The sequence below is a fragment of the Girardinichthys multiradiatus genome, chromosome 7, assembly GCF_021462225.1.
Source record: "Girardinichthys multiradiatus isolate DD_20200921_A chromosome 7, DD_fGirMul_XY1, whole genome shotgun sequence".
NCBI lineage: Eukaryota > Metazoa > Chordata > Actinopteri > Cyprinodontiformes > Goodeidae > Girardinichthys > Girardinichthys multiradiatus.
The window spans coordinates 2,163,708-2,190,859 of record NC_061800.1 but is presented as its reverse complement, the minus strand read 5'-3'; the positions used below and the strand labels follow the sequence as shown (position 1 = coordinate 2,190,859).

The 27,152-nt window shown below is 41.9% G+C and overlaps 1 long non-coding RNA gene across 1 annotated transcript; it reads left to right on the top strand.

Moving 5' to 3' along the window:
- The first annotated feature begins 141 nt into the window (after positions 1 to 141).
- LOC124870796 lies at positions 142 to 26,134 on the top strand. Its single transcript, XR_007038893.1, has 3 exons — positions 142 to 270; positions 25,281 to 25,393; positions 25,913 to 26,134. It is a non-coding gene; the product is annotated as an uncharacterized LOC124870796 (long non-coding RNA).
- Positions 26,135 to 27,152: the final 1,018 nt, after the last annotated feature.

Below are 27,152 nucleotides of genomic sequence, written 5' to 3'. Positions count from 1 at the left end.
CTACAGATGAGAGCATCTTAAAAGCTGGTAAATATAACATCATCAACATATGTGTGTTTGTGCATGCCCATGCACAAGAGAGTGCATGTTGTAAAAGTAATGTAGACGTAATGTAACTCATTAAAAACATTTATTTTGCAGGCCTCCACTACATCAAGGATCACTTGGACACCAACATTAATGATAACACCACAAACAGCAGCCAGTCAATGAAGAGGACTTCTTTGGATCCATTAAGAACAAAACATCCCAAAGAGGAGAACTGAAGAGGTACATTTTATGTCCATCCACTGGAGGTATGGATCTGTTACACTCTTTTCCTGTTACACTCTTACTTTTTCTCAACAAAATCGGGCTTCAACAACTTCCAGCACCAAACGCTGAACACATTCAATCTGAGAGTAGTTTTATATCAATTCAAATTACCATCGCAGTACAAGTTGTTTTTTTTCAGAATTTTAACAGTTTATCGCATTATTTTATTTCTTGAGTGAAAATGTGGTTTTAGAATGTGTTGGTAAGATTGCTAAGAAGCAAACTCCATTATTACCTCTATTACTTCTCTCTCACAGAGCTGGCAAGTAGGGAGACACTGGGGGAAAGCAGGGTGATTGTGATTGATGGTTTCCCATTAGCAAACTTGTTATTGCTCCAGCTGTGGGGAAAGACTACTGAGTTGTAACACAACATATTACACGAATGCCTCTCCCAAGCTTCAATGCAAAAATAAAATACAGTCCTTCTCCGAGATCCTGATCCCAAGCTCAGCTTTTATCCTGTCACATGTTATTTGGTGTGCAATCCTACACAGTAGTCACACTATTCATATCAACTGTGGTAAGGGCAAACAATGGGGTAGGATTACCACTGTAGCTTCAGTGGTTGTTTTCCTCTTCTCCTTTTTCTATGTTGATACATGTCAAAATAATTAATTGGAACCAGGACACAAAGTCTCCTGCATTACCCCAATACATCATCTGGCCCTTGCAAGGAGACCTTGGCTAGTCAAAAAAATCAATACTTCACTATTTACGTCTATCAGAAGAGAGGTCGGACATGGGCTGTCAGAGGCACAGTATCAAGCTGCTGCAACATTAAACCTGACAACTGCAGTACAAAAGTAATCAATATCTAGTTGTTCACAGATCATTTGTGGCCATCTTTTAAGCAGTGATGAATGTCTCCTGGGGTAGTGATTCATGTCGTGACACAATTTAACAAGGTTTTATAATGGCTTAGATGGTCATCTTAGAGATAAACTGAAGTTGAAGCACTATAGTTTCCAACTAAGACATGTTTAATCCTATTCAGTATGCCATTAGAGATTTATATCTCTTTTGTGTCTTATGTTCACCATTACATGTAAAAAATATGTGAAGGCAATTTAAGATTTGTTAACACCAGTAACAAATTATGCAGTGTAAAAGGTGGCATGTGGCCAGAATGGAAAATTGTAATGCTTTAATTTTTAATAGGCCCTTTTAAATGAAACTTAGTGTAATTTTCAAAATAACAGAACAGAATACAATAATCCTTTATTTGTCTGTCGTAAAGTAAAGTGACAGGCAAGTTGAAGCACACAGATACACACTGACATAATCAATAGTAATACAAATAAAACTAGAACTATACAGTTAAGACAAAAATACAAGTTAAGAAATACTATAGTTTTTTGAATTAATACATTTCTGGTTTACTGTCCAGGGTGTACCCTGCCTCTCGCCCATAGACTGCTGGAGATAGGCACCAGCTCCCCCGCAACCCACTATGGAATAAGCGGTAGAAAATGACTGACTGACTGACTGACATTTCTGGTTTAAACTAAAATTAATCACTTGTGTTTAGAATATGTCAAATCTGTAAATTGTATTTTTTTCTTTTATGAAAGAAGTGTGTGCATACCAATTTGAAAAATCTGTGCAAATTTGTTGGGAGTCACAATGGTTATTAGGTCAAACAGCAGCAGAGAGGAATGACTACAATAGTGTTTTTATTTGTGCATTTATAAATGCATCAGCCTGTCACTGCCTTGCTGTGACAGTGTTTCAGAGATTTACACAAACCAGCCAGGGAAAATAGAAAGACACAGACAGTCAGACGGCAAACAGCAAACGAGGGTGTGAAAAGACCCCAAGTCTACCTCTGCCCGTTTAAATGTGGCGTGGATGCGTGTTGTTGTAGTGTGCGTTTAAAAAGAAAAATGCAACTTATGCAACTTATGCAACTTAACCCTTAGAGGTGAGCGCATTCACCAGAGGTTAGGTAATAAAATACCCTCCCTCTTAGTGCCATTGAGAGAACTCACACCCAAGGCCCTACATGTGAATGCCATGAAAATCTTATAAATGAGTGTCTAAGTAGTACTATAAAATAGGGGCACAGGCTGCCATGGGGCCGCAGAGATGGAAATCCCTTGCGGCACCCCAATGATGCACCTGCACCCCAAGGCCCTTCATGAGTGGTAGTGTGATGGAGTGGGCTGAGGGAGTTGTCCGGGGATGGGGAGGGAAGGACTGGGAGGCAAAATGCTCTCCCAGGGAGCCAGCTCCCCGGCTGACCCCAATAGGCAGAGATCCAACAAGGGATGGAGGCCTAGGCACATCAATTGGGCGAAAGGCTAGGGAGAGGGACCGGGCCCCGAGAACTGACCGAAAACCAGGACCAACACCCCCCTGGAACCATCCAAACCCTCAAACCCCGATCTCCAGCCCCGACACCCAGTCCCCTGCCCGAAGGAACCACCGACCCCCAACAAAAAGGAGCCAGCCGGAACCGTGCACAGCATCAACCAAGAGTGAGGCCCCACCACAGAAAAAAAAAAGCAGACCAGCCAGCCCAGCGCAACCAGAATACGCCACACAAAGGAGGGCACATGACCAACATGCCCAACCACCCCCGAACCACGGGGCAGAGCCAACAGAGCAGAGCGCCCAGTCCTCGATGCCTGGTACCGGACCCCAGCCACAACCAGGCAAGCGGGGCAACAAAACACGTCCCACACCAACACAGAGGCTGCCAACAAGAAACACCCGACCCAAAATGGCAGGCCCACCCAAATGCAAACTCCGGGTCAGCATAGGCACATGCACGCCCCACAGACAATCGAGCCGAGACCCCCGGGGCAGCCAGGCAGTCAAGCAAACCCCCGGATTGCACCACCCCGCCCACCACCGTGCCCAAGGGAAAGACACCAACCTAACAAGCAGAAGGGCGGCAAAGAAAAGCCACAGCAACCACAGCAAACACTCCCACTCCCGAGATGCAGAACCACCAACATCCATGCCAGCCAAGGAGAAACGACAGAGTCAAGCCAAACTGCGGTTCCTCCTGAGCCAATCCCACAGCAACACCACACATCCTTCCATACATCAGTAGGGGCACGGTGAAGACCACCAACCCAAAGCACACACCACCCACCAGGAACCACCCAGCAGACAAGCAAACCCCACCTCAGCATAAGGCCAAGAAGCCCGATGCAACCACCAATCCCAGCGACGCCCGCCCTGCCGTACAAAACACGGCCAGAGCTGCTGTGCACAGGACCACTACCTCGACACCAAAGCACACCAAACAGCGGACAGAATGCAGCAATGAGCACCCAAAGCAGAAGTCATGCACAAAGCCCACACCATGCAAGTGTGCCCCCACCAGCCCTCTAAAAAAAAAGTCCCCTGCAAAAGTGCAGCCCCGTGAGAAGAAGACCCATAGCATCCAGGTCCAGGAACATGCGTGACCCCCATACCCCTGCCTTAAGTAGCCCCACAAGAAAACCTACACTGACGTCCACAAAAGGCAGAGAGCCCACAGAGCCAAAACCCACGAACAAGCCGAGACCAGTCCACCCCAAGATCTGCCCCGGCCAGCCCGCCCGCCAAACCATGCAGACCCCTCTGACACCCCTCCCCCAAACAGAACCGGGACCGGCATCTGGAACTGGAATCTAGACAAGGAACCGGAATCCGAACCGGAACCACCCAGGTCCAAACGATGCCCATCCCTTCCCAAGGCTAACCACCCACCTCCACCCCGGAAGAAAACCTACACCCACCCCAACATTTGAACAACTCCCAAAACACATAAGACATTAGACACCCAGGTTGACTCTGCCCCACCCCCTCCCACAGATCCTGTGCTCCACCAGCAGAGTGCAGTCCTTGAAGGAGAGAGCACCTGCACTGAGATGGTACCTACCTGCCAGTTTAGGAGGCCCTTATGCCCACTGATGCACCGAAGGCCCCCGGGCCGGTGCCAGGTCCCAGAGCATTCGCCGGCCCAAAGCCCCGGTGACATACCCGCCCGGACCCAAGCCCCCCGCAGCCCAGCCAGGACCCCAGCCCGGGGGCGACACGCCCAGGAACCCAGAGCCCCCAAGCCCATCCCAGATCCGCCCAGGAGCAGCCCGGCCACCAGGACAGTAACCTATGTCCGCCAGTACAGGCTCCCCAAAAGCATCGCATGCAGCCACCAGATTTTTGTCCATTTCTAATACACCCCGCGACTGCAGAGTTATTTGAATATTTCAGTACATGACAGGCGTCTCAGTCATCTACAGAAATAGAAGTTCAAATAGAAATAGAATAGCGAGAGCACAGTCCCCTGTGGTGTTTCTGTGCTGCTGACTACCTGGCTTGGAAAAAACATTTTATTAAAATTTAAAATTGTCAGTTCCCTTTATTGCAAAACAGTACACAAGATAACGCATGTCCTATAAGAAAATATGTATCTTAGATTTATTTTCGCAATTGTTTTATTTATTATTATTATTATTGCTGTTTTTACTGTGTATCTGTTCGCTTCCATTTACCTCTCTCTGTGCTGATGATAATACACAAAGGTTTTCCCTTAACTCTGTATTACATGGAGAGTTATTGTTTATGCTTTACACCTTGTGTTACATAATGATTGGTTATGTGCCTTGTTATCGACACAGTCAATGTTTAGCTCCTAGTGCAGTGCACAAACCGAAAATATGTGGCTCTTCCTTCTTGGTGGTATGCTGACATTACCCTGGATACCGTGGCTCTTGATACATCACAAATACTTGCTGTCTTGGTCACAGATGCGCCAGCAAGACATGCACCAACAATTTGTCCTCTTTTGAACTCTGGTATGTCACCCATAATGTGTGTGCATTTCAATATTTTGAGCAAAACTGTGCTCTTACCCTGCTAATTGAACCTTCACACTGCTCTTACTGGTGCAATGTGCAATCAATGAAGACTGGCTACCAGGCTGGTCCAATTTAGCCATGAAACCTCCCACACTAAAATGACAGATGTTTCAGTTTCATTGTCCAACCCCTGTAGTTTGGTTAGGCTCTTGCAAAGATATTGAATCATCCTGCATAAGTGTGGTTTTAACCGTGATCAGGACATAATCAGTTACACCCGATGCATGTGTTACGTTTGTAGTGCCAGTTGTTCTTGGTAATACAGTTACATTTTCAAATTCTGCTAACATGATTAATTCTGTGTTATTTACAAGTGTAGTGCTTTTAGCCTGTTCTACTATTTTACCATACGTAGTGGTCTCCTCAACACCACCAGTGTTAGTTAATTCTACTCTCCATTTAACAATCAATGCACCTAATGTTATTTTAGTGGGTGCCAATGAGGGCATAATATTTGTATTGTTTATAGGGTTTGCTATTGTGCTTACTATTGTAGTGGGTGCAATTAATTTTTGCGTGGTATGTACCTGGGGTAGAATTATGTCATCCTGCTCGTCTCTATCTGTCTCAATCGTGGCAGTTTTACTAGTAACCGTAAACAGCGAATAACACTTGTTTTCAATTAATACGCTTTCTTTGTCTGGAACTTTCCAAAACATAATTGACTCTACTATTCCACCATTCGTAGCTTCTTCGAGCCTCAATTCATATGTTTTCTCTATTCTAAGAGCTATCACATCCATTTCCACAGTCCATCCACAGGTTGTTTTTTCAACTTGTAAACCACATTTTACATTTTCCTGATTTTTTACTGTAATCTGATAATTTGAATCCATGTACCACCTACACATTCGCCGTTTGTCATTTGTGAGTCCTAATCTAGAAATAATTATGCTTATTATAGTTATCTCTCATTTTTTGGGGTGAGATGTGTAACCTGATCCTTCCTCCTATCATTTCTACTTTAGCATTTAATGTTGTATCCTCTATATGCTCCAAATCCCCTTCGCCTCTTACTGTTGCGGTTGTGTCTGGATTTCTCATGACCATGTTGTATCCATAATTACTATCTTCACTCCAATGGGTTTCTAATCTCACTTCCACATCAAAACCGTCATCCCTTATGTTCATTGTAATTGTACATTGATCTGCACCATACTCTGTATTCTTTTCTTTGACATTTCTGCCACATAATCTTCTTCCATCCCAGCTTACATTCACTTCATATTCTGTTGCTATAACCCTGTTTTGAATTCGGTGTCTGTAATGCTGGCCCTCCATTTCCATTCTGCATGCACATATCTAACCTTACGAAGTTTTCAAATTTTTGTTGCTGACTTATTTTTATCATTCACATGGCTTACTAATTCTTCTTCTGCTGGCAAGGACACTGGTGTGTACTGGTCTGGGTAATAACAAGTTGTTTTGTACTCATCTTTGTTGGATATGGATCTTTTGCCTTTAACCGATGCCATTGAGTCACTGTTCATCTCCTTGGGATGATGGTCTCGGTCGTTAACGCTGCTGCTCCTCTCTGCGCTTGACTGCGCTTCTCGTTGCAATGGTGCGTCTTATAGTGCTGGCAGCAGATTGTAAGAGGTCGGTCATTTCCACTTTTGCTGCTGCTTGGTACACCACCACCTCTGTCAACATCCATAGTTGAATACTTATTTGTATCAGTTTCAACATTACGACTCTTGTGTTCATCCTCTGTAGAATTGAGTTCTGCTTTCTCTTTTTTATGAATCTTTGTGCAATAAGTCAGATGATGCCAAGTGTCACTTCCCTCTAACTGAACGGCTGTGGACGTGGTTCTTTTGACCTTGCACGGCCCTTCCCATCTTGGTTCGTGCTACTTGCGTCTGTACACCTTCACGTACACCAGATCTCCAGGCTCCACGGGCTTGTTCATCACCGTCTCTGGACTGGAACTTTTAGCGTCTTCCTGCAAATAGATGGCTCTATGGATAGCAGTTAGTTGTTCCATATAAGCTTTCAACTCTGTTTGTAACTGCTCAAGGGCTGGTCCCTTGAATGGTAGCCTCCATTGAGGCACGGGCATCGGTCTGCCAGTCAGCATTTCATGCAGTGTTAGATGTGTGCTCCTATGCATTTGCATGCGATAGCTCATTAGTGCAAGCGGCTAAGTGTCTACCCAGTTTAGCTTAGTTGAAGCACATATTTTGTTCAGTTTAGCTTTCAAGGTTCCATTTATTCTCTCAACCATTTCCTGGCTCTGGGGATGGTAGACTGCACTAAATCTTTGTTTGATTCATAACTGCTGCAAAACACCTCTGACTGTTTTCTGCACAAATGCTGCGCCGTTATCCGAACTTATTTCAGAGGGGATCCCAAATCTGGGAACCACTTCTCTTGTTAAGAATTTGATAACGGTATCTGCTCCCAGTGTTTTTGATGGGACGGCTTCCACCCATCGACTGAAACGATCAATCACTACCAGCAGGTATCGTTTTCCCTGAACAGGTTTGATCATGTCTACAAAATCTATCACAAGATGTTTGAATGGTCCCTCAGGGACTGGAATGTGTCCAATGTGGGTGATTTCATGCCTTTGCGAACATTATTTTGAGCACATATGTCACATTGACTGAGATTTTCATCTACCATGGCTCGCGAATGTGGGGACCAAAAACCTTGATTTCTCAATTTCTCCAACACCTTAGTTCACCTTAGAGCTGAGCCGAAAAGCAAGGCTCTCAATTTACAGGTCGGTCTACATTCCTACCCTCACCTATGGCCATGAACTTTGGGTCATGACCGAAAGAACGAGATCCCGGATACAAGCGGCTGAAATGAGCTTCCTCCGTAGGGTGGCCGGGCACTCCCTTAGAGATAGGGTGAGGAGCTCGGCCATCCGGGAGGGGCTCGGAGTAGAGCCGCTGCTCCTCCACATCGAGAGGAGCCAGTTGAGATGGCTCGGGCATCTATACCGGATGCCTCCTGGACGCCTTCCTCGGGAGGTGTTCCAGGCACGTCCCACCGGGAGGAGGCCCAGGGGACGGCCCAGGACATGCTGGAGGGACTATGTCTCTCGGCTGGCCTGGGAATGCCTTGGGCTCCCCCTGGAGGAACTGGAGGAGGTGTCTGGACGTCTGGGCGTCTCTGCTGAGTCTGCTGCCCCCGCGACCCGGTCCCGGATAAGCGGAAGACGATGAGTACGAGTACGAGTACCTTAGTTCTGTCGCAGTGATCTGCTCCATGCGCTTCTGAAATCAACATTGTTAACAATGCCACTGGTTCCACCAGTAGGCCTTCCTGGGATCTCCACAAACCATTTTCACTCATTGTTGCGCCACTTCTTGCCCAGAGTTCACGCTCACTGCTGTTTGCCTCTTGCTGAATCAGTATCAAGTCTTCTGGCGTAACCAAATGTTCCAATGACACTACAGGTGCCAAGATAGCCATCTGGCATCGGGATGCCATCTTTGCTTCTTCGTCTGCTGTGTTGTTACCTCTTATGACTACGTCATTACCTTTGCGGTGTGCCTGACACTTTACCACTGCCAGTTTTGAGGGGAGCATCATTGCATCAATTAGCTGTTGAAGCTGCTCTTTATGTAGAACTGGACTTCCATCTGCTCTTTTGAACCCTCTTTGCTTCCAAAGAGAGGCAGACAAATAACAAACTCCATGGGCATAAGCCGAGTCTGTGAAAATGTTTGCCACCTTTTCTTTTGCCAGTTTACATGCCTCCGTTAATGCTTTCAATTCTGCTAGTTGTGCTGAGCATGGTTGCTCACACATTTCAGCTTTTACAGTTTCAAAGTCATCACCTCTCTGTTCAATGATTGCGAATCCTGCATGGTTCCTGAGATGATCTCTGAAACATGAGCCGTCGACAAAGTAAATGATTTCCGCGTTCGTCAATGGAGTTGACTCCAAGTCTGGTCTTAGTCTTGTGTATTTCATTGTTTCAGCAACACACTCATGTGGTTCTCCTTCGAGGGGAATCATGTTGGCTGGATTTAAGGTGTTACATCTTTGAAAAGTTATATCTGGATATGTCAAAAGCAGCATGTACTGCAAACATCTTGCCTGGGTTACAACAGACTTCCCTTGATTGATTAACTCTACAATTTAGTGATGAGTCCTAATCGTGACTGGGTAACCCATTGTTATGGTCGATGCTTTCTCATAGGCGTAGTAGACTGCTGCTAGCCCTTGATAGTATGGTGGCCAGCCCTGTGTCAAGCTTTGTGCTATAATAAGCAATAGCTTGTTTTCGACGGCCTGCACAGGTTTCCTGCATCAGTACTGCTGAGACATACATATCTTTTCTGTTTGCCACATATAGGTAGAATTGTTTGTCATAGTCTGGCATTGCCAGAGTGGGTGCCACTTGCATTTCCTGTTTTAGTGTTTCAAAAGCTATTTTAGCCTCAGCCGTCCATTTTAACATGGTTTTCAATGACTGATTTCCTGATTCTTTCATAAACTCTCTTAACGGTGCTGTTTTTTCTGCATAGTCTTCTATCCAGTCTGCTTTAAAACCTCAATTAGCGCTGATCAAACCATTCATAAACCACTCCAACTTCATACGTTCTTCACACTCTCATACTCACACCTGATGTTCTTCCCTGGGGAGTTTGAACCTAATTTATAGTATTGTTGATGTCCCAATTGATCAATTATCTTACTCTGTGTAAGCTCACGAGTTAATTGTTTGCTTAACTCACTTTGGTCTTTTTAACAAGATCACATTACTACTTCTGCACAGCACAGATCACCACTGCTCACCATAGAGATCTCAAACAAAAAAGAAAACACTGCAATCAACATTGCAACCTCCGAATCATGTACATGTAAAATTTCAACAGCTGTGGCCTTTTCCAGCGTTTTTTGCCCTCCGGACATCACACGGAGGCACAATTCTCTTACTTCAACTTAAATCCACCGGCTAATTTTTCTCAAGGTCTCCTACGTACCTTTTCTAACAAGTTTTTTATATATTTGAATTAGCTGTCTCTTAAACAAGAAGGATTAATTCTCGGAGAGAATCAGTATTAACGCCAGATACTAAATAATAGACCTATGTCTGTCCTGGCACCACGACCCAGCCGGGGTGCGCACTACTCTTTTTTTAAGACTGTCTTAGCCAATTCCAACTTTATGTTTTTTGACAGTCTTCCTGCATGTAGGAAACCGTGAAGACTGTTAGAAGAGATAAAAAGAGAGAGATTCCCCCTCAGTCGAGGGCCCGGGGGGCCGAGATTCTTTCAACAAGAAAAGAGACAAGAACTCACCTCCCCTTGCTGTGGGCCCCGAACCACAGCCACCCAGGCTCCTCTCCGGAGGGGTGACCGCAAACCTCTCCCTGTAGACTGAGTCCCCGTACGGGCCACCAATATTTAGGAGCGGGCGGTCTGAGCTAAAATAAGTAAAACAGTTCTCAGAAATATTCTCCCTTAAAACAATCCTCACGAGAGGGGACTTTATTCTTCAAAATCGCACAGAATCATCTTCATCAAAAATTCACCTCCCCTTCAGTCTTTATGGGGCAGTTTTTATACAGATACAAAGCATTGGTGTGTGTTGTATTGCAACCTGACCAATTGACATCATCATACTCATTTTAAAAAAATGGAAGGTCTCGAATTAGAGTCAATGGATGTTGTTCAGAATTTTTTTATCTCAGGAGTTAAGTTAGACAGGGTGATTGCTTGAGTCCATTACTATTTGCAGTGAGTATTGAACCGCTAGTAGAAGCCATAAGACATAATAATCAAATTTGGGGGATGCTGGATGTGGAACACAAAGTATAACTGTTTGCCGAGGATTTTTTAGTACTTGTGAATAACCCGGCTCACTCATTCCAGCTCTGTAAGAGAGTCTTAAAGAATATGGCAATATCTCGGGATACATGACAAATGAAAGTAAGTCAGTTGCTATGATAGCAGGCAAATGCCCAGCAGAGTTGAAATAAAAAGTTGAGTTCAAATGGATTAATAAAGGATTTAGATACTAGGGTATAATTATCATGCCGAAAGTATGACCGTTATTTGAAGGAAAGTATGATAAAACGATGAAGGAACTTGCAAAAGATTTAGATAGATGGGATATTTTGCCCTCGACTTTGAGTGGAAGGGTAGTTTCAGTCCCTTCCTCTTGCCGTCCCTAAGTCCTTTAAACAACTGGAGAAAAGACTGTCGGGGTTTGTCTGGCAGAAAAAGGCAAGAATTAAACTCAAAAAACTCCAATCCTCAAAAATCAATGGAGGGTTAAATTTACCCGATTTAAAGAACTACTACTGGGCTGCTTAACTTAGAGACCTTGCCCTATGGATAGCTAACGATAAAGAAACAATATGAGTAGAAATGGAGCAGAGAGCCAGCCCACAACTGTCTCTGGATACATTACCCTTTACAACTAAAAAAGTGCAAAATAAATCTTGGAATTCAAAATTACTGGATTAAGGAAACAATCAATATATGGTCAAGGATAAAAAAGAAATTCAATTTATTGGACTCTTTATCAAAAGTTGTTAAAATAGCTAAAAACCCAGATTTTATTCCGGCTGCGGAATAAAATCTGTGAGAGCATTTCTGTGTTGTTTTAGGAGAAAAAAAGGAGAGAAAGAGAGTGTGTGTATGTGTCACCGTGAGCTTGTTTGTGTGTGTCTGTAGGACAGATAGGAGGAGAGAGTTGAGGGGTTTTATATAGTTTTTTTTTTTTTGGGATGTGGCGTGTTACCTTGGTTACGCGTCTCCTGGCAGTGTGGTGGCCCGCCCTCCTTCGTCTTATTCAGTCAGTCCACGTTCTGATGCAGAGGAGGGGCCGTCAGAGGACAGCCCAGTCTGCCATGCTCCTTTCTCCCCAGAGCTGTGACAGCATCTGAATAAAATATTCCGTACTCCCCACATGGGGTTCTGTTTACCCCACCTCTTCCTCTCTCATCAGAGGTGACATGTTGATATGCATTAGCAGCCATATTGTAGTTCTTTGCTCAGTTTTGTCCTTTTCTCGGCTTCCTTCTGTTTGTACTTCCATACCGAAATGGGGAAAAAAACAGAAACAGTAAGTGTGGGCATTTAACCAACTTCAGGTAGCCAATGCCAGAGACAAAATGGACAACTTTTTTATACCTGCAGCTACAGTGAGCGAGAAGACAAAATGTGGGACAAGCAAAAAAGAAGTTACGACCATGAGCATTTCACCTAAACCAGATAAGTGTTGTTGAGGTAAAATAATTCCACCAGATATCATAATACAGCCTCAACACCCCAGTCCGGATGTCATGAGAAGGAACAGATGAAGAGCAGAAAATTAAGATTAACACAAGTTTAATTTGGTAAATGATAAGTTCAATAATTTCCAATGCATATTGAATACAAAAGAATGATACAGAGAAAAAAAGACTACCAAAGGGCCCTCTTGGAGAGACTCGGTCAGCAAAACGAGGCTGTATCCCCGAGTGCGCTGTCTTACAATAAATGTTAAAACCTCTTATACCTTTTGCTTCAAAGCTTACTGACTGACCCTCCCCTCCAAGAATTATTACGAAGCCTGTGTCGGCGCTGTAAATTAGCCAACCCCATGTGAGTACTTTATTATCTATACCATGCCCAACAGCTGGCATTTTACTGCTTACAGCTGCTGGGAACATCCTAACCTGAGATTAACCCTTTCTCCAACCTGAAGCCTGCTGTGACCTCTGACTTCTCCCACTCAGGCTCACAATACATGTTATGTCAGTTTTTATGGTTACACATGCGAACTGAACTCATATATGAAACTAAATGATTTTAATCCTCAACAGTGTAACTAAACCAAATATAAAAGTACTGGTCCTTCTCAAAATATTAGCATATTGTGATAAAGTTCATTATTTTCCATAATGTCATGATGAAAATTTAACATTCATATATTTTAGATTCATTGCACACTAACTGAAATATTTCAGGTCTTTTATTGTCTTAATACGGATGATTTTGGCATACAGCTCATGAAAACCCAAAATTCCTATCTCACAAAATTAGCATATCATTAAAAGGGTCTCTAAACGAGCTATGAACCTAATCATCTGAATCAACGAGTTAACTCTAAACACCTGCAAAAGATTCCTGGGGCCTTTCAAACTCCCAGCCTGGTTCATCACTCAAAACCCCAATCATGGGTAAGACTGCCGACCTGAGTGCTGTTCAGAAGGCCACTATTGACACCCTCAAGCAAGAGGGTAAGACACAGAAAGACATTTCTGTACGAATAGGCTGTTCCCAGAGTGCTGTATCAAGGCACCTCTGTGGGAAGGAAAAAGTGTGGCAGAAAACGCTGCACAACGAGAAGAGGTGACCGGACCCTGAGGAAGATTGTGGAGAAGGGCCGATTCCAGACCTTGGGGGACCTGCGGAAGCAGTGGACTGAGTGTGGAGTAGAAACATCCAGAGCCACCGTGCACAGGTGTGTGCAGGAAATGGGCTACAGGTGCCGCATTCCCCAGACCTGGGCTACAGAGAAGCAGCACTGGACTGTTGCTCAGTGGTCCAAAGTACTTTTTTCGGATGAAAGCAAATTCTGCATGTCATTCAGAAATCAAGGTGCCAGAGTCTGGAGGAAGACTGGGGAGAAGGAAATGCCAAAATGCCAGAAGTCCAGTGTCAAGTACCCACAGTCAGTGATGGTCTGGGGTGCCGTGTCAGCTGCTGGTGTTGGTCCACTGTGTTTTATCAAGGGCAGGGTCAATGCAGCTAGCTATCAGGAGATTTTGGAGCACTTCATGCTTCCATCTGCTGAAAAGCTTTATGGAGATGAAGATTTCATTTTTCAGCACGACCTGGCACCTGCTCACAGTGCCAAAACCACTGGTAAATGGTTTACTGACCATGGTATCACTGTTCTCAATTGGCCTGCCAACTCTCCTGACCTGAACCCCATAGAGAATCTGTGGGATATTGTGAAGAGAACGTTGAAAGACTCAAGACCCAACACTCTGGATGAGCTAAAGGCCGCTATTGAAGCATCCTGGGCCTCCATAAGACCTCAGCAGTGCCACAGGCTGATTGCCTCCATGCCACGCCGCATTGAAGCAGTAATTTCTGCCAAAGGATTCCCGACCAAGTATTGAGTGCATAACTGTACATGATTATTTGAAGGTTGACGTTTTTTGTATTAAAAACACTTTTCTTTTATTGGTCGGATGAAATATGCTAATTTTGTGAGATAGGAATTTTGGGTTTTCATGAGCTGTATGCCAAAATCATCCGTATTAAGACAATAAAAGACCTGAAATATTTCAGTTAGTGTGCAATGAATCTAAAATATAGGAATGTTAAATTTTCATCATGACATTATGGAAAATAATGAACTTTATCACAATATGCTAATATTTTGAGAAGGACCTGTATAACCCCACCCCCAGACAAATTTTGAAAAAAGCCACATAAGTGGGCAGCAAGAAACACTGAGGGCATGAAGATGGAAATGGAGATGAGCAGAGGGTGTTAAGCGGGGGTCTACTCAGGACGAGGATAAGCGACAGCTAGGTTAATTTGAAATATTGAAACATGGAGAGTGAGCAGAGCGATGCTGGTAGATTCCTCATGGATAAACCTTTTGAGTTGGAGGATTTTTCACACCCTTCTTCACCGGAGGTTAGAGGAGGCTTTGTGGAACATAGCGGGCCTGAGCCTGATCTGTTAGAGCTGTTGGCTCGAGGGGCTGACTCAGTGATGCCCAAAGCTGGCGCTGCCCGAGGTAGGGAGGACAGAATGGGGTGTGTGTCTGAGTGAGATGGTTTTATACCCAAACTCATAGTTGTGATGTAGATTTGCAAAACTGTACCTTTTGAACCAACAGGAATTGTTATTGTTAAAGTCCAAATATGTACACATTTTCTACGTTCGCGACCGACATCATAGTCAGGCACACAATCTTCCACTGCTGCCAAGAATTCATTGTGTATCCAGAGAAGAATGTCCCATCTGGACAAGAGGGTTCTCCTTTATCCTGTCTTCCCGTCGAAATTTTTTTTATCAATTATGCTGAGAGTCCAGCTGACCAAATCCATAATTTACAAGTTTGAAAGATATGCAAAGCGAGGCTCTGAGAAAAACACAGACAAAAGCAGAGGCAGGGATCAGCAGGGAGGGAAGGAGAGAAAACACGTGTGTCTTCCACCGAGAGCAAGAGAAAAAATAAAAAAGGCTCAACTCAAACATGTGAGAACAAGACTACTACTTTAAAGGATATTTGTCAGATTTTTGATTGTCACTTTGGCAGAAAAGTGCACAGTATACAAGAGTAATACTGCACACCCGAATAATCACTTAAACATATAGTATATACAGGAAATAAAGATCTTCCTGACAGTAAGTAGTGGAGCTTGTGCATCAACTCTATTATCCAAGTGAGGATAGTACGGATGAGAAAGTTTGGACAGTGTCACATTCAGGATTGGGGTTGGACCAAAGCGCAGACAAGAGCTCGGGAGCGGCATTTCAAGCAGTCTTGGGTTTATTCATAAAATGAAAAGTAACAAAAAACACTGCAGGCGTATACCAGAGTCAAAACATCCGAACTTAAAGAGTCACTGCAGGAACATGCGGTACTCAAGGCATGGACGAGGGTAGTGAACGTGGTGAGAGACGAGAGGAACCAGCGGGGAACAAAGAACACAGACTGTTAGGTATTAATTAGTCAACTCAGAGGCAAGAACGATACAGAGTCAGATTGACTTGCAGCAAGGGTAGCTCACACTCTGCAGTGCAAATCTACCAAGTATTAGCACCCCTCTCTCTTTATTTATACATGCTGGTTCACACACAGTTCAACAAACATTCAGGGTGTGTGTGTGTGTGTGTGTGTGTGGGGTCAGAAAGGTTAGGGTTTATGTGTCTTGATTTTAAACAAAGAGGGAGTGAGGACTCAGTACCAGTCCCTAGATGTTGCTGATAAAAGCATAACTCACTCGTCTGACCTATATCACTTTCTGTGGCATGTAGGAGGGAAAAGCACTTAGAGCAGACATGAGTGATAAACAATACAAAAGATTTCAAACCCTAACAGTCCCCCCTTTTTTATCACAAATAAAGTCATCATGATTAGATACATGTAAAAGAAAACATTCTGTGTGAGCGAAAAACCCACGGACGGTAAGCAGATTATATTGTGGGAAAAATACTCAGAGTACAATAATAATATAATTTATCAAAGAAAACAAAATGTAGGAAAAGTAAAATAATTAAAACAAGCCTTGTTCATGTCATCATTGTACTTTTTCTCATTCCACTTAAGTAGCAACTTCTTTTGATTTTCTGCTATAAAGTCATTTTATGAAGTACAATTAGTACAATGAGTACACTCAGGCGTCAAAGATATTTTCATTTACAACATGTCATCATAGGAGTAGTGGTCTTTATTTTGTAGCTCGGTAAAATAAACCTTTTCTGTGTCATCATAGTCATCTGTCTTTGGGTTCAGTGTGGTGTCAACATTTACACACAGTATTTAAAGAGTATGTGGGTGTTATCTCAACTTAAAAGAGTTTGTGCTTTACAGCCCTAAACTGTCCTCGGGTCAGGGGTAACAGTCATCTGCTTTTCTTGAGACATCACCCAAAAGGAATGGGTTTTAACCATTAAACGTCTGATCCTGGTTTTTACAGCTTCCTCCTCTAACACAGATGTTCTGAAGAAAGAGAGGTAACCTAAAGGTCATACACTTTGGAACACCTTAGAGCACTTAATACAAGAATGTCCATTACAACTCCTTTCTTCTGATTACAAGGTAATCACAATTAAAAGAAAAAAGAAATTCTTCAAAACCAGCTAACAGATAATCCAAAGCCATTCTACTTTGCAAACTCGTGTTCTAAGAGCTTGCTGCTCCTTGGTCAGAACAGTGAACCCTTCCTCTCTAATAATGGGCTGATTGAATTATAAGTTGTGAAGTGAGCTAGATAACATACTCCAGATCAATTAGCAGGCAGATACAGATATGATCAATTTCCACACATCCAAACCATGTTCTTAGGACACGAGTACCCATCTCTACTAAGAAAAGTAACAAGAACCCTGGTTAATTTACCTGCCTGGTCATACAACTTTACTTCCATTTGGTAAGGCTGTAAGATTAAGAGTTAACACAAAGGGATCTGGGACCAAAGATCCTGAAATAGTATAAGCAGCAGTTCTGATAGGACATGACTCAAATTCATGTCTGTTGATTAAAGCACATGAAACAGATATAATAGTTTTGCAACCTTCTGTCTTTCCAAGGAAATAAGGTGTGTTTTCCTCCTGTGCAATACAAATATCTGTACCTATATCTGGATATCCAATTGATTCCTATTACCCCAAAATCTATAAAGAATTCCTGTAGTAGCACATATTAAATTAGGCTCACTAGAAAATCTACTAATATTTCTGCTTTGCCTTACAATATAATTCCTCACCCAAGGAAAAATAACCTCCACCAGCTGGTTATGTTGCCTATCTGAAAATAAAGTAGTATCAATAGGAACAGGTACTAAAAATGGTTGATCATTAAAAGCACGTGAAATCAGACAACAAACATAGCAACTGTCCTTTCTTATCTTCCTCACAATTTGATGCATCAGTTGCCACCAGACATTATCAGTATGATCATGGCAGTCAAAAAAGTGATGAATCTCTTCAAATCAGCTGATGAGTATTATTGGCGTAATTACTCAGATTAGCCACACATTGTCTTTGCTGTACCTTTCCCCAAATGAACACAAGAGTAATAAAAATACTTGCAATACCAATCATTAGCATCAGAACAGACCATCTTCCATATAGCTGCATCGTGACCTTGAAGTGGAATGTCCTTTCTTCTGATACTGAAAGCAAACAGTTTTTTCTCAAAGAAAACAAATCATATACAAAACTCAAAAATCCTGCTGTCCCTCCTGAGTGGCTTCAAGCTGCCCTGTTACCAGTCTGGTACAGGTGGGCGGTCATAGGAAGCTCCTCTAGAAATATATTTAGAAACAGGAACTCTAACCTGCTGGAAGTTAGGCTTCCATAGTCCAACTAAACAACGATGGAAATTAACACATTTCAAATTTGTACCATAATGATAGATATCAATCAATAAACATGAAAGTTAGATAAAAGCATCCGAGATTTCTTCCTCAGAGTCAGTTTCGCTGTCAAAGTGGGAGAAAAGAATTTGGCTGACCCTCACTGTCAAGGCAAAGGAGCGCCTAGTAGCCACCAAATGTTAAGAAATTAAGGAGAATAAGCATCATGGCGCATGTTTGACTGTCTCTCTGTTGCAGACGTCACCAGTCCAACATCCAGAGAAAGGTTATGTGCAATGTGTAGAGGTCTTCCCTGGATGTTTCCTATGTGTCTCTCACTGTGGTGTGTGTGCAGTGAGGCAAATGACCTTATGATTTCTAACTTTCAGGCAATGCGATGGCCTTAAGTAGATTCTGAAACAACGTTGCACTGCCGAAGGGATTATTGTGCCCTTGTAAGAACAGTGTTCTTCAACCACCTCTTCAATCACTCGCCAGTGATCAGCTAACAGTTCTTTGTCTTGTGGTGGTCTGCTGTCCTCACACCTTTCAGGCCGTGGATGATCCATTTGGAAGATGACTTGTGTCCTGGAAGCCAGATGAAGCTGGAGGAGCTGGAGCTTTCCTGCAGCTTTCCTGGGTGTCTAGTAGGATCTGATATGGGCCATTCCAGCGCCTGGACTTCCAGTGTTTTCTCCTAGATTCTCTGATCAGAATCCAGTCGCCAGGAATAAAGGACTGGAGGGTGGAAGTGGCTGTTTCTGGTAATGCAGCCTTCACCGTCTGTGAAACTTGAGAAAACACAGTGGACAGGTTTTGACAGTAAAACAACATCCTATCTTCACACAAAGATGTGGAAAAAAATGTATCTTTGCAATAACTCCATGTTACTTTATTCTGACATTCCCCCTTCTGGCACAGTGTCCAACCCATGCGACAATCCAGCAAAACGTTTAAACAAAAATGTTGTAGTAACCAAGATCACATTACATAGAACCAAATAAATTAATTCTGACATAACTATGTGTCACTATGAATTTAACAAAAACTACATAAATAAAATCCAGATTGTTTTTAACTGCAACTAAGTTCCATTAACAACAAAACACAAACTTCAGTCGTTGTACAGTTCATCAATATTTCACTTAGAAATAAGTCACATATCATCCTGATTTGTCTTGTATGAGGATAAGTATTAGATTAATTCTGATGCATACGCTCTACAAATTTAATCTAATAAATAATTCCTGTCAAGTATGAAATCATAACTCTGATTCTTTATCACAAATATATTCCTTACTTTTGGCATAACTTGAACTGTCAGTTAGCTTAATGGCACCAGGGAAAACTTTCAATCTAATAAATCACCAATGATTCTGTATGCAAAACTAATTCTTCAAACTAGTTTAAACTATTTCATTAACCTTTTAATAGTAAAACACATAAATCTAAAAGTCATGCTACATCCTTAATTATTATACAAAAAACATGTTTTTAAGGCAACAATCACTAGAAGCATTTTGATTCTTTTGTCTGTTAAACAGTGTTAAAACTCAGGAAGGGAGGTGCTGAGCGTTACCATGACAACAAAGGCATGAACCAACCTAGTAGGTGGGCGGAGTCAGGCAGCACTAACCTCTGATGGGCAGCCTATGGGCGGGACCCACAGTTTCTTCATTCAAACCCATCTTAGTGAACCTTAAACTGCAAAACTGTTAACATGCACCTACCTCAGAAACAAGCTGCTTCTTAACTCTCCTGAAAACTAAAAGTTTTAATCAATCTAGGATTTAGAAACATTATTCTAAACATGGATTATTGTTTCATGCAACATATAAACATTTATTCCAACAAAACAAAGACAAAACATCAAAGACAGACAAATTACCAAATTTGAAGCTTCAAGAATTCAAATAAATTTTTAACAATCTCTTTTCAGAATATGTTTTCTCAGCCATATCTTTTAATGCTGTAATTGATCAATTTTGTTATGACAATCTTCAGGATCCTCTTTAAGATGAGTGCACATAATCCAAAGAGATCTCAAAGTATTTAGAATCACAGCAACAGTTTTCTCTTAAATTGATCCAAATTCACTGATGCTGAAACCTTTTGCCAATTCTTTGTACTGTAACTCTGTAATAATAACAATTACAATCCTGAGGGTTATTGTTATAATTCTCTTTTTGTTTGGCTCAATTTGATCGCAGCTGTATTCCAGAATTTCTCTGCTCAGGTTAAATGCAAAGAAGTATTTTAAGCCGGCGTTGACATTTTTATGGTCTACCCAAACAAAACAAAAAACTGCAGCATTTGACTTAAGAAACTTGACTCCAAACTGGACTTTTCCCACATAGCGTTTTAAAAGGAGGACACATATACTTTTCCTTAATTTGGCTATTTAAAATTTGAGAGTTGGGGAGAAAATTATTACTAGAACCCCTTTTTAATAATCAAAATGCTGATAAATGTTTCAATATTTTATGATTTAGTAATCTGAAATTACCTTGTGTACCTTTGTACTCCTAGGTATTCTTTTAATCTTTAAACCCTAAGAAATAAAAAAAATTACATTGGAGTTTGAGCTGACCATCCTCTTTAGTATTGAGAGAGCCTTTATTTCTTTTCTTTTCCTAAAATGAAGGACTTCACTTGTCTTTATTCCGTTATAAAAATCCTAACCTTGGTTCCAAAACAAAACTCTTCAACCCCAATCTGTGTTCCCCAGAATAGAAATTTTGAGTATTATTGCATTTCAAAGCCACCAAATGACTGGAACCCATCATTGGCTTAGACCTGTTTTAATTTTTTGTGTGGTACCACTGTCCAATCAGAATGTTTCTTATCCTTCAGAAATAACCCAATTTTGCCCATTCTCATTTTAAAGGTTTGTTTTACCAAGGAAAATGTGTTTAACAAAACCAATTACTCTCAAAAGTTTAAAATGTTTTAGCTGGTGATATTTTAGAAAACAAGTGTTTTAATATTTCTGTGCAGCACAGAAATGATTAGGTTTCCTTTCCTTCCCCAAAGGGAGAAAAAAGGACCTGCAGAACCAAGCCTTTCATAGTTTTTTGTCAGGACCTGTTATAAGGTACAGTGTAAATTAACACGCTGCATGAATCAGAAGAGTGAAGAAAAAAACCTAATATAAACTCTTCCTAGCAGCTGCTGTGAAAAACAATGAATTTGTACCTTCCATAAGCGTAAATTAGCACTTGCGGACAAAAACTGCACCAAACTGTAAGTACTGTGTCAGAGACTGTATGAAGACCATTTGCAGTAAAACTAAGCCTGTTTTAATGAGGTCTCTACCCATTAGATTTATGGGATACAAACTCTGACAACAGAAAATAATACCTGAAGGAGAAACCCATCAGGTTTTACGCATTCGCTGGGTTTTAAAAATACTCCTTCATAAGATCTGTCCTGAGAATAACATAGAAACACATGGTTACTGCTGAGTTTTGAAGATGTAACTTTCTCTGCATTTTACTAACTTTTAATAACTAGAATAATTGACCCTGAATATTCCACGACGAAAGAGAACTTGCTTCTTTAAAAGAATTAACTGGAAAATATCAAATGAGTTAAGTTATCACCCTTTTGAAGATACATTTCTAACCCTAAAATATTATTTTAACCCACTATATCTGTCAATGTCAAGCAAGCGTCACATGAGCAGCGGTTAATAAGCGTTCTTCATTGCAGAAAATAGGAAAAGATTTATGCAAATGTGTGTGTGTTTGTACGTTACCTCCATCAGTTTCTAAATCACTCCAGAGTCAGACTGTCATGGCACACAATCCTTTATCAGTCCAAAACAAAAACAACCCAGGCCCTTCAGGTCTGTTGGTGAGACATTCAATCCTTCTTGTCCATTTTAACTTCTCCAGGAGGGAGAAAGAACTTTGCTCTGGCCTGTTTCTCTTCTGCCCACATAAGATGTGCTTTCAATATAAATCCAGTGGTTCGCTGTTCTGGCTCTGCCGCAGCATGGATCGTTGTCCATCTCAGTGGGGCCAGACTACTTCTGAGTTTCATTCTGGTGGAAACTCACACTGTGATTTACAGCAGCAGACAGGCTCTCTCTTTCAGGCCGTGCTGAAGAAGCGTCGAGTAGCAATGGGAAGGGCAGGTTTCTAAAGTCCAGACTCAAAAACGCAGATGTTGCACTCAAATCCCATACATGTGAAGTTTAGTATAGGTTCAGATTTTGCACACAGAAATATTGTCAGTCAGTCAGTCAGTTGTCATAACATGCATTATACTCCTACAGGGGTTGGACAATGAAACTGAAACACCTGGTTTTAGACCACAATAATTTATTAGTATGGTGCAGGGCCTTCTTTTGCAGCCAATACAGCGTCAATTCATCTTGGGAATGACATATACAAGTCCTGCACAGTGGTCAGAGGGATTTTAAGCCATTCTTCTTGCAGGATAGTGGCCAGGTCACTACGTGATACTGGTGTAGGAAAACGTTTCCTGACTCGCTCCTCCAAAACACCCCAAAGTGGCTGAATAATATTTAGATCTGGTGACTCTGCAGGCCATGGGAGATGTTCAACTTCACTTTCATGTTCATCAAACCAATCTTTCACCAGTCTTGCTGTGTGTATTGGTGGATTGTCATCCTGATACACGGCACCGCCTTCAGGATACAATGTTTGAACCATTGGATGCACATGATCCCCAAGAATGGTTCGGTAGTCCTTGGCAGTGACGTGGCCATCTAGCACAAGTATTGGGCCAAGGGAATGCCATGATATGGCAGCCCGAACCATCACTGATCCACCCCCATGCTTCACTCTGGGCATGCAACAGTCTGGGTGGTACGCTTCTTTGGGGCTTCTCCACACCGTAACTCTCTCGGATGTGGGGAAAACAGTAAAGGTGGACTCATCAGAGAACAATACATGTTTCACATTGTCCACACCCCAAGATTTGCGCTCCTTCCACCATTGAAACAGACGTTTGGCATTGGCATGAGTGACCAAAGGTTTAGCTATAGCAGCCCGGCCGTGTATATTGACCCTGTGGAGCTACCAACGGACAGTTCTGGTGCAAACAGGAGAGTTGAGGTGCACATTTAATTCTGCCGTGATTTGGGCAGCCGTGGTTTTATGTTTTTTGGATACAATCCGAGTTAGCACCCGAACATGCCTTTCACACAGCTTCCTCTTGCATCCACAGTTAATCCTGTTAGATGTGGTTCGTCCTTCTTGGTGGTATGCTGACATTACCCTGGATACCATGGCTCTTGATACATCACAAAGACTTGCTGTCTTGGTCACAGATGCACCAGCAAGATGTGCACCAACTATTTGTCCTCTTTTGAACTCTGGTATGTCACCCATAATGTTGTGTGCATTTCAATATTTTGAGCAAAACTGTGCTCTTACCCTGCTAATTGAACCTTCACACTCTGCTCTTACTGGTACAATGTGCAATCAATGAACACTGGCTAACAGGCTGGTCCAATTTAGCCATGACACCTCCAACACTAAAATGACTGGTGTTTCAGTTTCATTGTCCAACCCCTGTAAATCCAGTGTATCGCTCGTCTGGCAAACAACATGTATCGTTGTCCATCTCAGTGGGTTTGGGGCCAGTGTGAGTGAGTGAGTGAGTGAGTGAGTAAGTGAGTGAGTGGCTGGCTGGCTGGCTGGCAAATAAAACCTATCCAATTGTTGTCTCCTTACGGCGAGACACTACCAACGACTTTTTCCTATCTTAGAGCTTATTCTATTTTAAAACTGTCTCACCTCGGAGTTGACTTCTTGGTGACTCTCTGGATTCTCTGAGAGTCACTGTTAAAGCAAAGAAAATAAGGTTATTGAAATCTCTCCGCTCGACGGACCAAGTTCATGTTAGGTATTAATTAGTCAACTCAGAGGCAAGAACGATACAGAGTCAGATTTACTTGCAGCAAGGGTAGCTCACTCTCTGCAGTGCAAATCTACCAAGTATTAGCACCCCTCTCTCTTTATTTATACATGCTGGTTCACACACAGTTCAACAAACATTCAGGGTGTGTGTGTGTTTGTGTGTGTGTGTGTGTGTGTGGGGTCAGAAAGGTTAGGGTTCATGTGTCTTGATTTTAAACAGAGAGGGAGTGAGGACTCAGTACCAGTCCCTAGATGTTGCTGATAAAAGCATAACTCACTCGTCTGACCTATATCACTTTCTGTGGCATGTAGGAGGGAAAAGCACTTAGAGCAGACATGAGTGATAAACAATACAAAAGTTTTCAGACCCTAACACAGACCAACTAATATACAGAAAGATGTGAGAGGGGAACAAAGGCAGATAATCACAGAAACAAGGAACAGGTGTGACAGGGATGCAGGGAGACAGAGGGAGCAGGTGAACTTAATATGAAGACGGACACAAGAGGGAAAGGACTAATACAGTAAAGAGAAACAACCCTACGCAAGACTAAAGACAAAGATAAAATAACCCAAAGTAGCATAAGAAATCTAGAATAACCAAGAACTAAAGGTAACTGAGAAAACTGGAGAAAACCCTGATTACAAAGTAAACAAACCTAAACCAACCATAAAGGAACAAACAGAGAATGGGACAGAGGAAACGAGGACTGGAATAAAAGTAAACAATAATAAGGCTAACTTATAAAGGAGGGACTAGAAAATAACGATAAAGAAAGCTAAGAGGGACCAATACCAAATATAAATCTAAAACGAGAGCAAAAGCTAAGGACCCAAAGAAACGATAATAATAATAATCAAGAAACCATTCTAAGTAAAATAGGGAAGCAAAACTAAGGGAACCATGGCGAGAGGAACACACACTGGGAGGGAGAAGGGAACAGTCAGGAAAGCAAAAACAATAGCCAGACATGAATACAAACCAAAAACGAGAAACATCTTGCTAAACACAAAACCACAAACAGGGACCAAAACGTCGCACCACGACAGACAGGGCTGGATAGGAGAGGAGTAAACCTTAAATCTACAAGATCAAGGAGAGAGAGGAAGTGAGTGGACATGGTCTCACCTGTGCTCTAGATTGTTTGCTTTGTCCAAATGATAATAAAGTTATCTATAATTATTTTGCTGATGTATTTTTTACATCCTTGTTTTTCAGACTACAACTTTCAGTCGAATGTTTTTAGCGCTTTAGAGGAGGTCAAGGCGATGGCCCTCAACAACAGCATGGGATGCTGAGTTGGACTCACCGGAGAAGCTTCTTCCAGCTATGTATGTATAATTCAGGGACACTTCTGACGACTATTTTAATAGTCTTGTTTCTACTTTTTTATTTACCACCTTTACAAATAAAAATTCTTACAGTATTACCGTTTTCATCAGCCACCTTTGTCAGTGAATTACTACAGGGTGACCTGGGCAAGGCAGTGGATACTATACTGCCTCCTGCAGTGTCTTTAGAGAACTACATGGTATTTTTAGAGCTTATTGATGACAAAGACCCAGAAACCACAATGTGTTTGAATTGTAGTATAACATCATATAGCTAGAGGTTATGTGTGCAGTTTTCTCTTAAGTGCATGAAATTTTAACGTGCTGAGTAATGGAGAAATACTATGGATTACCAATAAGATATTTTTTGAGCTGATTACGTTTTAGCAGTCTAACATAATGATATGCACAATTTATTCTTTGTTACAGATCCATTTCTGTTTATGGTAATAAGCAATTACTATATTTGCTCTTGTTGTTTTATAACTAACCCTAGCCCTTCACTCTTTATGTTCATAGAAACCTGCAACAGGTACTTCAAAACCATCAAAGACATCTTAGTAGACTGAAAACATCACATTGAGGAGGATCGGAGAAACATGGAAATACATTTTAGATAGGTTCTAGCACAAACTTGTGGGGCTACAAAAACTTCCTGCAGATTGGTTCACCGCAGAGTGCCCTGTGACAGATGCAGCAAGATGCAGCAGTAGGAGGCCTCCAACAGACATCAACATTTTAAATATCACAGATTACCTTGTTAATAAAAATGATCTTCAAAAATCCTTGGTCTGTTTTATGCTTAATATTTTATTCATATGCGCTGTTATGTAGATGCAAAACATCTGATGTCTACAAAAGTTTATAAACTGTAATAAACTGAAATGTGTTTATTAGTCCAGCTAGTAATTTGTTCAACATGATAATGGTACAGAAATCAACAAGACTATAATGATTCTGAAAGTGATGTAAAAAGCTGACCGGGTGATGTTGAAATGTCTTATAATGTCAGATCTTAAAGACACTTGGTTAATACATTAACATGAAGGCCTGGTACATCAGGCATGGGGTTATCAACTTTGTTTAAATAAAAATTATTTATAAAAAAAAAATAATAAAAAAATCCATAAATATCTGGTGGGCATCTGTCACGTGAGGTCGTGAATCTGTGAACATGATACGCCAAAGATGCAGAGATCTAAGGTAGAAACTGTCGGGGATCAAATGCACGTATTTTCTGTATACCTCTTGGATGTGTATCCAGGTATGCAGATAGACAGCTTGCATCCGTCACGTATGGTTAAGAATTCATGAACATGATACCTCGAAGATGCATTCTCTAAAGTAGGAACTTTGAGGGATCCAATAAGTATATTGTTTAGGATACCAGTTGGCTGGGTATCCGGATATTCTGATATTTTTTGATCCATATCACAGAATCTCTGATTGGATTGGGCCCAAAGGTATATTTTGTTTTATTTTTTGCTGATTTGTTTAATGAGTAATTAATTTTCCATTTTGGACCCTGATTCCTGGTGCTTGCCCTCTGAAGCATGATTCTTGTCCATTCGCCCTGGTGCCGGTTCCCTGGTTTACCCCCTCAACTACCAGCGCTGCAACATTCTCATTGGGTTCTTTGGCATAGATGCTAAATATTAAAGGGGTGGTAGGGCAATTCAAATTATTGAGTGCACTCAAGGGTAATGATTTTTGTTTAATAAGACCCAATCGTTTTCGTCTTTTGTTCTTCTGAGATCTT